The sequence below is a fragment of the Lepisma saccharinum genome, chromosome 13 (assembly GCF_977018435.1).
Source record: "Lepisma saccharinum chromosome 13, izLepSacc3.1, whole genome shotgun sequence".
Classification (NCBI taxonomy): Eukaryota; Metazoa; Arthropoda; class Insecta; order Zygentoma; family Lepismatidae; genus Lepisma; species Lepisma saccharinum.
The window spans coordinates 47843702-47855932 of record NC_139241.1 but is presented as its reverse complement, the minus strand read 5'-3'; the positions used below and the strand labels follow the sequence as shown (position 1 = coordinate 47855932).

General features: G+C 39.8%; 1 protein-coding gene across 1 annotated transcript in view; it reads left to right on the top strand.

Moving 5' to 3' along the window:
• The window catches only part of Liprin-beta (liprin-beta 1), a 124834-nt gene that overhangs the window by 9546 nt on the left and 103057 nt on the right, over positions 1–12231 (top strand). The window lies entirely within an intron of this gene.

The window sequence follows — 12231 nt, the reverse complement described above, 5'->3', positions numbered from 1 at the left end:
GCTTTTTGGATACATTGAGAAACATCCTGTGCAGCCCCGTCGTCTTTTGCCACCACACTACCCAGGTAAGTAAAGCTATCCACATTTTCAATAATCTCTTCACCAATACTAAACGGGTCTGTTTTTTGTGGAGTTAATCCTCAGTGCCTTGGTCTTCTTGGAGTTAATCACAAGTCCTACTTTTTTTTTTACTTTCTGTCAGATCTGCTAGTTTTGTGTGCATATCACCATGTGCTTCAGACAAGAAGCACAAATCGTCTGCAAAATCAAGGTCTTCTAGTCTGTTATTCAATCCCCATTTAATACCACATCTTTTCCCTCCTACCAGGTGTGCCGGTAAGTTAATAATTCTTAATTGATTCGAAAGAAAACAAGTGTATCTGGGGAGAAAGGTAACAAATGCTTTATTCAAAGTATGCACCATTGCTAGCTATACATTGTGCCCATCTGTCTGTCAAATTGTGGATGCCCTTCCAGAAAAATCGTTCACATTTTGAGGCGATCCAGTCAGCAAGCCATTGTTCAACATCTTCGTAATTGTTGAAGTGTTGCTGGGAAAGTGAGTGAGACATTGATGAAAACAAGTGGTAGTCCGAATGGGCTAAGTCCGGTGAGTATGGCAGGTGGGGCAAGAATTCCCAGCCAAGTGCAGAAATGGTGTGTCTGACACCTTTCGCTGTGTGTGTCATGCAAAATCACTTTTCCGTGTCTTGTCGCCCAATCTGGGCACTATTCGATCAATGCATGGTTCAAATTGATGAGTTGTTGATGGTAGCGAACGGCATTCATTGTTTCACCTGATTTCAGAAGTTCATGGTACACCACACCCTTCTGATTCCACCAAATGCACAGTGATTCGGTTTTGCGGTCGATGTTGAAGGTTGTCCTGGGTCAACCCATGGCTTTTTGCATTTTGGGTTCTCGAAGTAGATTCATTTTTCATCCCCAGTCACTATCCGATGCAAGAAAGACTTTCTTTCATGCCGAAAAAGCAACACTTCTCACATCGTTTTTCGCTTTTCCATTTGTCTGTCGTTCAGATGATGTGGAACCCATTTTCCTGCCTTCTGGATCTTTCCCATGGCATGAAGATGATCAGATATGGGTTGGCGACCAACATTTAACTTCTCTGCCAGTTGTTGTTGCGTTTGCATTTCGTCTTCGTCCAACAGTGCTTGCAATTCGGCATCTTGGAATTTTTTCAGCTGGCCCGGGCGATCTTTGTCTTTCAAGTCGAAATCACCACTTTTGAATCGTCGAAACCAATGCACACACGCGTCTTGCGTTAGGACATTGTCACCGTACGTTTCCACAAGGATATGATGGCTTTCACTCGCAGTGCCACGCATGCTCCTTATTTGGTTTGAAGGTCAACATATTTCCCACACAAACTCAATATCATGATCACTCGCACTCGGTTGCACATCCACGCCTTTTTTACAGGTACTGTCCTGGCAACACACTGATGTAACAGTTGAGACTGTGCACCAACCCTTGCTTCCAGCGCCATCCAATCAGGAACATTGTCGGTGATAATTAAAGTGCGGATCAGTATGCACTAAGAAAGTGGAAAATATGCATGCATCTATGCACTAGAAACAAGTAAAAAATGCACTCAAATATGCAAATTATGCACTAAAGGAAAAATATAGGCACAAAAAAAATTCCTCGAAATACATTTATTTTTTAAAGTACTACGCACACATAGTGACCATTGAAGGTAAAGAAGAAGTAACAACAGCTTCCATGTCAAGTAAGGTTGCAAAATCTTGTATTAAATTGAATTTACTATTTCCAGTTGTTAAACACAATATAACGAAAATCGTTAAGTAGTTTTGAATTGATGTAAATTGCAGTGCACTACAACACTACAACATATCTCTCTAAATTGGTTAGAGTGATACGGACCAAAATAATTCTTTCGTAGTGTTGACTCGTCTGGAACTTTTTTCTCGCAATACTTACTTTGCGAGGAAGCTACGAAATTCAGGATTGCTCAACTTTCTTAAAGGAATGTTAGCTGCTATCAGCACTTTGCACAGGTCACCAGCGAAACCATCTCACTTGTTTTTTATTTATCAAGTACAGTTTCTATTGTTTGCTGTTTGCAGGTCTTGCTAGAATTTCTTGGGTGGATGGCAGTCTTCGTGTGCTGAACTACTTGATATTTTTTGTCACATGGTATCTGAAAAAATACAAAATATTTTAATAACTTCTGGATTCACACTGTTGCGGTTCAATAAAAACAAGGAGACCAAGTTTAGTATAAAGAAGAAAAATATATTATACTTACTTCCTTACAGCATAGTCTGCAGAAAATCGCTCTCCTGTTCGTTTGTAAAGTAGGCTCTCCTATAATCCACTGTTTCAGTAAAACAATCTTCGATGATTTTTCCTTCGTCATCTTCACACAATGCAAACTACACTAATTCAACGGAGTACAGACTGTTTAAAAAAATCTCCATTGCCTTATGTAGGCCAAGGAAGAAGGCCGGTGGAGGGGATGCACGTGTTCTCTGTGTCATTGCCAGGTATGCGTGAGGGAAGGGGTCGGTCTGCCCTGCAGCGCATGAACAGAGGTTTTCGAACACCTGTGCTTCAAAATTTTACTCTCAGAAACACTCCACAGACTAAACATTAACCAAGTAAACAAACATATTTTAAAAAATATATCAATTTAATGATTTTTTCATGTAATATGCATTTATATGCGCTTACGCAGTAAATGTGCATGAACACCTTAAATATGCATTTATATGCACTTTAAAAACCCCCTACTTCGGTTCGGAATGCTCTGAAACAACTTTAGAATCCGGTTGCATATTAATTAGAGAACCGGAATAAAATATGCAAAATCTGCACTCTAATGATAATATATAACCTTGCCTCACATCAGACTGCACATCTATTGGCTCAGATACATGGCCTTCATGTATAACTCTACATGTATAATCACGATAAATTTCTCGGATAAGATCAAGAATTTTTGTGGGCACTTCATATTGTTTCACTTCCTTCCACATTGCATTTCTGTTGACCGAGTCAAATGCTTTCTCGAAGTCAACGAAAACTGTATAGAGACGAGATGACCATTCTATACATTGCTCCAAAATTTGATCAATACAAGGGCGATTTGGTCGAAACCCTGCCTGTTCTCTTCTGAGTCTCAAGTTAACATGTTCCTTAATTCTGTTTAGGATAACTCTAGTGAAGATCTTACTCGGAATGGAGAGAAGTGCTATAATTACCTCTCCAGTTGTCACACTTTGATGTGTCCCCTTTTTTCGGTAGCTTCACCAACAGGCCACTCCTCCATATCTTCTCAAATAAGGGCTGCAACATATTTGCCGTGGTGTTTATGTCACTTTTCATCACTTTCGGTGGTATGTTGTCGACACCAGCTGCTTTACAATTACGTACCTCTTTCAGAGCCTGTTTAATCTCTCCTACTGTTGGAACATCCAGCCTAATTCTTACACTGGTGCCAACATCACCATCATTTTCATCTTCCTCTTTCCCCTTGTCTATCTGAGCATCCACAGAGCGATTAAGGGTTGCAGAGAAGTGCTCCTTCCAACGTTTCAGTTGGTCCTCAGTATTCGTAAGGAGGGTACCATCTTTACTTCTCACTGGTCGATATCTCTGCATGTGTTTCCTTGACAGAACTTTTGTGATGTTGTATAGTTCTTTAAGATTCCTCTTTTTTGCTGCTTCCTCCGCCTGCTGAGACAGATTGTCTACCCAATTTATTTGATCCCTACAAACACTACTCTTTACTTCTCGATCCTTCTCTGTACACTTTGTTTGCAATTCTGCCTTCCTTGCCCTTGTCCTGTTTGAGTTCATTGCCTCGTTAATTATTTTTCGCTCATTAATTTTTTTCCAGGTCTGCAGAGACATCCAATCTTTTTTCCTCCTATCCTTGAAGCCCAGAACCTTATCACTTACTTCTGCGAAAGCAGATCTGATTTTTGTCCATTTTCTTTCAATGGTTTCATTCTCCTCAATTTCATCGGTCAATACTTGGAACCGATTTCTCAGTTCAGTCCTGAAGGTTTCCTGGAGATTCTTAACCTTCAACTTACTAACACCATTACCGCTTTCTTGTTTGTTCCATTCTCTTCTTCTGAGCTTGAATTTTCATTTTAAAGTTAGCCACTACCAAATGATGATCACTCCCAATGTCTGCACCTCTCTTGTTTCTTACATCCTGTAGCAAACGTCGCCACCTCCTTCCAATTGCCACGTGGTCTGTGTGGTTTTCTGTTCTATGGTCTGGTGACACCCCCTTTACCTTATGGCATTTCTTGTGAGGAAGTATAGTACCACCAATAACTAAGTCATGGCTAGCACAGAAGTCCACAAAAAGTTGTCCATTCTCATTTCGCTCTCCTAAGCCATGTTTACCCATGACATGCTCAAGGCCTTCGTTGTGCTGCCCAACCTTTGAGTTTAAATCTCCCCCAATTATTATGATATCCTTCCTTTTTTGCTTCTTTATTGTTTCATTGAGCTGCCTATAAAACTCTTGTTTATCTTCAGGCTCTGCTACTTCTGTGGGTGCATAACACTGTATCATAAGGATGTTTCTGATATTGGTTTTGAAATGTGCCACAATTATCCTCGCAGACACCGGATATCATTGAATGAGGCTCCTTTTTCCTTCCTTGTCCATCAATGTACCCACACCATTACGGCTCACACCTTCACCCTCAGGTCTTCCAGAATATTTGACTGTAGCTCCTTCATGGGTAAATGATGGGCCAAGTATAATTCACTGTGTCCCCCCACCCCTTCTCTATCTGTATGTGTGAGTGAGTGAGTGAGAAAAAGAGAATGAAAATAATGGTTGTATAATTTTGCATATCTTGTGTCCTTCCCAGTTTTTTGTTCCAGACATTTCAGCTCACAATTTTTCCTTATATCTTCAGTTCATGGATCCATGTCAGAATGGACAAGAACGTAACTAACAGCTCACATATAGACAAGTATTGTGATTGTATATGTCCAGAAAGTCTGCAGACAAATATCACATTATGTTTCGACATACACAAGAGATGTACTATGTGGAAACCCGATAAAAGTGTATAGGCTCAACCATGACTTGAACCTAGGTCCTTGGCATACATGGCATACAAGCTACCGTGTCTTTATTTCTTCTTCCATTTTTGCTTTTGCATGTGAGAGGAAATTGTCTTGTCCAGTTATGCTCCTTTTGCATTTATGTACATTTTGAAAGTGTAATTTCATATTCAGAAAATGTGAAAGTTCCATTCTCCAGTGTGTTCTGAATGTGACGTAATAAAGTGTGCCTGAGATGCAGGACAGTTACCTGGGAGAACAACCAGCTAGGAAATTGCTCCATTCAAGTGGTTTCATGAATTTTAATCTGCAGTGACATTGTAGGGGTTCATTGTTATGTTAATGTCATTCATTTCTGACTTCCTGTTAATCTATTATATTTGGGTTATTTTGTATTGTTTTTCTATCACTTTAATCACAACAGATAATGATGAATTATAGTTCGATGCAATAGAGTAAAGAATAAACACAAACAGGTGTCCATGTCATTGTTGAAACCAAATATCTTGTAAATTAAGTGGAACCCTGACTTTTACTTTCCCGGATTTCACTCACCTATGACAGTCCTGCCTTTCATCACTGGTTGTGTTCGATGTGAAGGCCAGCACTATTAACTGTTGCCCAACCGTGCAGTTTCCATTGGAGAAGACTGCAGTTGTACACTTATATCTTATCCCACTCCTTGGTAAGCTTTCCTTAGGCCTGTTACTCTACATACCTTATTTGAAGAAGGTGGCGTTTCAGTAGTCGTAATGCACAATACTCCATTGGACTGGCATTGGGAATCCTTATGAGTGTGCCATTGAAGGGAGTTGCAAGAATCCTGGTCTCAACTTCCATCCATGTGTAGAATGCCAGTGATGTTTTGGCTGTGTGAACGGACATCTTGATGAAGTTCCACCAGTTGTGATGTAATTTTTATTCAGAATGGTGCTCATGCAATAAGCTGATAATATTTGTAATCCCACATGTGTACAAAGTAGCTGCATACTATCTGGAAGTGCAGTACAGTCATAAAAAGCAGCTCACATAACTGTCACTGTTAGATACGTTTCTAACTTTTCTGATGAGTATATCTGACCACCATTTTGAATATCTTCTCCTATGGGCATATCGTACTGTTTCTGGTGTTATTTTCAGACTCCGACCTTGAAAAACCTAGAAATCGCTCCAAATATATATATATATATATATATATATATATATATATATATATATATATATATATATATATATATATATATATATATATATATATATATATATATATAACTTTAACATGATCGGATTTTGAGCAGCCATATTTTCCAACATCATGAACTTCTGAAGCCTCCAGGGAATTCGTCAGTGGCAACTGTAATTTTCATTTTAATTGCATTATGGATAATGCAACATAGAATGGTTGCTGCTTGTAGCAAATTAAAGTCTACTGATTCACTTTTAGATGCCTTTTTTGTCCAGCATTCTGGTCACCACAGTGATGGCAGCGATTAAGAGTGCGCTAGACCATATTTGGACACTTTCAAAATAAGACATATTATACTTTTTTAGTATATGAAACCACAAGACATACCCCTAAAAATTGTATATATATATATATATATATACATACAAGGGTTGATCAAATGAAAAGGTACAAAACGACACTGTCGGTGTAAATGAATACTTTATTCAAAGTATCCTCCATAGGCCTGAGCACATTGATCCCATTGATGAACGAGCCGAATGATTCCTTTTTCCCAGAATTCCTTTGGCCGTGACGCGACCCAGTCCTTCACAGCATCCTTGAGTTCATCGTCCGAGGTGAAGCGCTTTCCTTTGAGATGCTTTTTCAGGGGACCAAACACATGGAAGTCACAGGGGGATAAGTCCGGACTGTAGGGTGGATGGTCTAGCTGCTCCCACTTGAACCTGGCCAGTTCCGCGTGTGTTACCCTGGCCTGGTCTCGGGTCATCAAGCAAACTCTCATGGCCTCCACGAAAATGGGCACTCCATTTCCTCACTGATTTGCCAGACACACAGTCTTCCCCGTAAACGTTCACCATCCAGCGATGAAAGATCGGCCGGTTTAACACCTTCCGCTGTCAGAAAATGGATAACGCCTCGCTGCTCCTCAACAGTCGAATTTGCCAATGTTAACGCCATCCTGTCCGAACATGCACTGCCGCATCACTTGGACGGCGCTCTGTATCGGAGCCTCTGCTCTCTCCTGCGCATGCGCGTTTCCCTGCATGCTCCGATGCCCCGTGGCGACTCCTATCGCACCCCTACATATCACGCTACGTTCTCCCATCGCGGCATCGGTATTATATAAACGATTCCGTTGTTACGACATTTCGTACCTTTTCATTTGATCAACCCTTGTATGTATATATATATATATATATATATATATATATATATATGTCCCGCGAAAAACAGTATATGCTTGTATGCAGTGCTCAAAATATCTTCTTCAGAGCTAGTTTTGAAAATCAGGCACAAGGAAACCACCTACTAGCAATTGTGCATACTATAAGAAGCTGTGCCAACCCCCGTGGAGGAGCACATCACGCTACGACACCAGGGGACCCAGGTTCGAATCCCAGCCTAGGCATGGAGGTTTGTGTGTTCATTCATGAATTTCGTCATATCACATAACTCGTCCCCATCTTCGCAAATTAGCCAAAAGTGGCACAAAAAGCAAAGTAAAATAAAGCAAATCAATCAATCTATAAGAAACTGAGCACCATGGTATTAAAAAATCACTAAATCATGTGAGAAAAATGGGAAATGTGGGGTCTGGGGACAAAGAGTTAGAAATTATTACTGATTCTATGGAATGTTCACAATGTTGATAAAAGAAAATAATTTGCTAACTTACGCTATGCTGCAATTTGAACTTAGAATCTTCAAAATTTTGTACTTGCAAGCTTAAAGAAACGGCAATACTACAGCAAGAGATCACAGTTGCCAGGCTTGAATTTTTATTCGCCATGGTGACCTGGGGACTGGGATTTTTCGACCCCTGCTTGTATGTTCTCCTGTAGCTTGTTCTGATGTCCCTTCACAGCCTCTGCTTTTTAGCGTAGATAAAGGTGCACCAAGATTTTATCAAGGTAATTTGTAACTCCTGGAAAAGATTGAATGCTTTTTTGAATAAGTACAAGGTTTGCTGGAAAAGTTTCTGCAAACTACCACCAACAGTGGCGCTAGTGTTCCGCTATGATAAAAATCTGAAGAATAGACCTTTCTTATGTTTAAATTATATTTGATTGTTTGTTTAAACCTATTCGTTTATTTTTCACAGCAGTTTGAAGTACTAGTTTCGTGTAAGAAATGGAAATTTCTCGTGAACATTTTCGTGCAATGATTTTTTATGATTTCAAATGTAGTTTAACACCGAAACAATGCATCGAGCTACTTCATTTGGCTTTTGGGGATGAAGCACCATCCAAGAAGACTGTGTACAATTGGTTTTCCTAATTCCAGCATGGTCGCACATTTCTCAGTGATGAATTTCGTGAAGGTCGTCCATCCACATCTGTTGTTCCCAGTAATGTTGATGCTGTGCGTGAAATAATTGAGAGAGATCGGCATGTGACATACCGTGAGATTCAGTCATACTTCAACATTGACATGTAAGCAATACGTACGATTTCGCATGGTCATCTGAATGTACGGAAACTTTCAAGACGTTGGATCTCGCACAACTTGACCGAAGCTCAAAAACAGGCTCGTGTAAATTGATGTAAAGAAATGCTCAAAAAGTTCAACCGACGCAAGTCAAATTTAGTGTACTACAGAGGTTGTTCTCTTTATATCCGACCATTTTCGATTCTGTGCTGCCACCTGGCATATCATGCTGGAACTAAGGGTCTGCTGGCAGGAACAGTGTTGTGTCTGACCTTGTAGGTGCGTGAGTGTTGGTAGTGAATGTTATCAAATGGTGCTGAAAAGCAACCGGTATTGGGAGGGTTATGTAATTGCCCTTTTCCATGCTAAGTTTTCATACGTACGCATTGTGAAACAGTGTCGGGAGAATGGGTTAACACTCGGGGTGACACACAACAGGCTCTCCTTGCAAAACATTCACCCACGAAAACCACCAGGAGAAGGGCTACAAGCAAAGTGTCACTCGTGTGAAGGGCATGCCACTCATATCACTCAACGTGATATGGCCCACAGATTTCACGTCGCACCGTCAACTGTGAACAAAACAATTCGCAAGCTCCTCAGGTTGAAGTGTGTGCGGAAGGCCCGTGTACACCACCTTCTACCACGTCACATTGCCGAACGTAAGACGAACTGCAGGAAACTGTATGAAAAGTACCTGGCAGGTTCCAAATTGAAGAAAGTTGTCACAATGGATGAATCATATGTCCATCTCACTGCTGGTGGTCACATTCAGGCGATCACATACCGTGACATTGACGGCAAGGGGTGCATCAACTTTGTTCGTCAGTGCAGGGATAAGTTTCCCTCGTGGCTTTATGGCTGTGACGGGATTCGGATATAAGGGTAAGTTGATGATACGCAAGGTGGACAAAAACGTGAAGGTGAATGCCATATACTTCCAAGACTCCATTCTGACACCTATCTAGCGGAGAGACATCCCACAATTGTATGGAATGGACGCAAACCAGTTGGTGATCCATATGGACAAGGCTTCGAGTCATACCGCCAGAACATCACTATGTTTTTATCAGGAAATGGTAGAGGAATTAGGAATTCGTGTCATTCCGTTTGAAGACATTCCTGTGAAAAGCCCAGATGGCAGTCCAATGGATTTTTGCGCATTTGGACTGTTGAAACGACGTGTTCAACATTGCCGCCCGCGCACCCTGGATGGTCTATGGAAAGCTTGCAGGGAGGAGTGGGACAGAATTCCCATGCCTGTCCTGCGCTGGAGCTTGCTGCAATGGAAACTTTGATGCCGGGCGATAGTCCACAATGCTGGGGGTCCAATTGAACATGATCAGTGGTGGCGGCACGGTATCTCTTAAGGTGAGTGAGTACCCGTCAAAAATGGTGGGATATAAAGCGAACAACCTTCTGTACATCGTTACAGGGGACGAAACTTGGATCTTATTCATACGAACCTGAAACTAAACAGCAATCCAGTGTTTGGGTGTTTCAAGTGAGCCGAAACAAACAAAAGTTGTTCGTTCGAGGAGTGCTGCCAAGCAAATGTGGCAACAATAGCTTTAGAAGATCGAAGGACTGTTAAATGCTGAGCGGTATACAACAATTTGTTTGCCAGAGGTCATCAATGAATTGCGTAAAAGAAACCAAAATCATCGCATTATTCTTCACCACAACAATGCCAGTTCCCACTCAACACACCAAACTGTTGATTTTTTTGTCCAGTAAAAATGTCGAATTAATGACTCATTGTCCGTACTCACCTGATGTATCACCTAGTGACTTCTTTTTGTTCCCACACATGAAAAATAAGATGCGTGGTGAGCGATTTGTGTCGCCCGAAGCAGCTGTTGATGCATTCCAAACAGCGGTTTCTGAGATATCAGGTTCAGAGTGGAAAGAATGCTTTCAAAATTGGTTTGAGCATATGCAAAAGTGTATTGATCTTAAGGGTGAATACTTTGAAAAACAATAAAGCCATTCCCAGAATTTCACGTCTTTTTTCATATTGATTGCAGAAGCTTTTCCAGCAGCCCTCCTACTAGCAGCAAGATATTTAGTTTTGCTCATTTCATTCAGAATAATGAAGTCTAAAGATAGTGCTCAGATTCACCATTATCACACCTTCAGTACATGCAGTAACATAGGCATAGAGATTTTAGTACTGTTTGTAGTCTTCATGAGTACTTATCACCACAAGACACTTCCTTTTAATTCTCAAGTCCATTCATTTTTGATAAAAGCCCTGTTCCTGTATGAAGTAACAGTTAAATATTATCCGGAGGCCTCCGCGTATCCAGCAGGGGCAGGCGCTAGCCAACCTGGAAAACGAGTGGTGAAAAATTTGATTTAGTTCATTGGGCTTTTTATGTTGGAAAGTAAAATAAATGTTAGCCCCTTGTCAAATAATTAAAAATATAGCATTGCCACAATTTCGAAGTACAGATTTGCTGTCTTCCCATTCCCCCTGCCTCCTAGAAAAAAGGTTTTAGTTTTATTTATTTATTTTATTTATTTAAAAGTGTTTTTAAACTGCCGAGAACAGCTTTTCAGCCTTAATACAGCAATATTACATGTTACAAGGTTACTTATTACAAGGTATCCAAAACCACAGTATTGGACAAGTGAGCATTTCAAAATATTTAGGAAACATAACCTAAAACTACAAGAGTTTTAGAAAAGCATTAAAGAATATACAATTGTTACATTTCAACTATAGAACTACCTATAAAAGATTTCTTAAATAATTATCCTTATATATGAAGTTGAAATTGTTTTAACAACATTATCAATATTTATCTCACGGTATTCGAATTATAACTGTTTATGAGATACAGAACATACTTGTTATTTTTGTAGTTCTTATCAAGACAAAATAATTTGCTATTTCCTCTCAAATTGTATGATTTCACCTTAAACCATATCATACGAAGGAGTTTTGGTACCATATAATTTTCCTACAAGATTCCTTCCATATAAGATATAATTCGCTTTTCAGTTCTGACATCAAGTCTGTCTATTTCTAGGTGATTCAGCAGGTTATCATATTCATAATAGTATTTGAATAGCTTGAATTTGTAATATATAAATGTGATAAATCTGTTTTGTATTTTTTCTATTGATTGTTTCATCTTAGCAGTACATTCGTAATACTGATGCATGGATGTAAGTTGTAAACCTTAAAATTAGAAATTGTAAGTTATTTGAACAACTCCATTTTTTTACAATAAAGGTACATTGCTTTCTTGCTTTATTTATGATGTGATTAATATAGTCTTCAAATTTTAAGCGTCTGTCCAGAATAATGCCCAGATCTTTCATGGATTTCACATGTTTGATGATATTATTACTGATAAAATAATTTAAAATTTTGAAGTGTTCTTTCCCAGAGAATGTTAGCACAAATGATTTTAATGAATTTATGGTCTATTGGTTTGCTTTAACCCAATCATTGTACCATTCTGCCTCCAAAGCAGCTGCAAGTTGTTGTAGAGACGATGGTGGTGGGTAGCGGGCTTGCACCT